General features: G+C 47.7%; 1 protein-coding gene across 1 annotated transcript in view; it reads left to right on the top strand.

Moving 5' to 3' along the window:
* The window catches only part of LOC103387076 (uncharacterized), a gene marked incomplete at its 3' end in the record, with an annotated part of 3,376 nt that overhangs the window by 356 nt on the left and 1,658 nt on the right, over positions 1-1,362 (top strand). Inside the window, exon 2 of the mRNA XM_017037030.2 lies at positions 212-262. The remainder of the gene's footprint in view (positions 1-211; positions 263-1,362) is intronic.

The raw sequence follows: 1,362 nt of genomic DNA, 5'->3' as shown, positions 1-1,362 counted from the left end.
AAATAAAATGACTTCTGTCTTGACTTTCACACTGATGCACCTAAGGACTGTAGGGTTGATATTTGAGTCACTTCAGGCTGGAGGCTGTGATTTTTCACTGCACCAGTTATGCTTCCAAACATTCCTTCAGTTTTTATCTCGGTGATTGGAAAGTTTGAATGGTTCTCACAGCAGGGACACGGAGGAAAGATTTATTTTTACTGTCCTGTAGGAGTGAGGCTGAAGAAGGGGACAAGTCTTCTGAGGACACGGGGAAAAAACAGTAAGTCTGTCTGTCTGTCCGTCCGTCTGTCTGTCTGCATGGATCCCCATCATCAGTCTGTGTGGGAACACTGAGAGTTCAGCACATGGTTAGCAGATCAGTGACTTCGACGCCTCCTACTTGGACTCTTCACCAAAGGAAGGACTGACCTGCTCAGAGTCCTGACTTAAACCATGAAATATCTGTTGAATAAACTGAACACTTGGTCCATGTGAGTCATGGGGATGGGGGGTGGGGGGGCTGACAGCAGTCATCGGGTGAGGTGTTCATACCATGGAAACTGTGTGAGGAAGCTGGAGCACTGGGAGAAGTCAACACACTGAACCCGCCTTCTTCTTACTGTAAGGCAGTACTTCTCAAACTGGTGGGGCGGGCCCCCTGGTGGGCCGTGGTGATGGTGGCGTGAGGGGCTTCCAATGGAATATGGCATGCTGGACATAAGTGTACCACCGCTGTAATGCATGAATGATAACAAGCCTCCAGCCACTAGGTGGCAGCAACTCATACAGTGGTTTGTACAGATAAAAATATACACGTTATCAGGTTCTCAGTAGTATTTCAATTCGCGGGGGTGAGGGAAATGTGAAAAAAATTTCTGTCCCCAAGCAGTTCTCAGTAGTATTTCAATTCGCGGGGTGTGGGAAATGTGAAAAAATTTCTGTCCCCAAGCGCGGGCATGACAGAAAATAACTGAGAACCACTGCTGTAAGGCAAAGGCTCTGACCACATCCTCCACTGCGTGGCCCATTAAGTTAAGTTTTTTTCTCAGGGACCAGGTCTCAGGGACCAGGTCTCGGGGACAAAGTCTCGGGGACCAGGTCTGACTTCAGTGCTGTCCTCTCTGGTGTTGTACAGTCACGTGAGTTTGAAAACAGCCAGATTCTCGTGGACATCATAAAAACGCTCCGTCCAGGGAGTGTTCACGTTATAAAAACACATGTTTCCATTTTGTGGCAAAATGAAGCCATAAAATTTGAAGTGTTTGGTTTGAATCTGTGACTCAGGAACAAAACGACTAACATCACGTACAGGAGCCAAGACCGGGACGGGAGGAGACCGAGGAAGAGTCCAAGTACTACATGTACGTGTGTATTCACACT

Source organism: Cynoglossus semilaevis, chromosome 12, assembly GCF_000523025.1.
Source record: "Cynoglossus semilaevis isolate Cse_v1.0 chromosome 12, Cse_v1.0, whole genome shotgun sequence".
NCBI classification, from domain to species: Eukaryota; Metazoa; Chordata; class Actinopteri; order Pleuronectiformes; family Cynoglossidae; genus Cynoglossus; species Cynoglossus semilaevis.
Note: the sequence above shows the minus strand (reverse complement) of the source record. Positions and strands in the feature narration are given on the sequence as shown.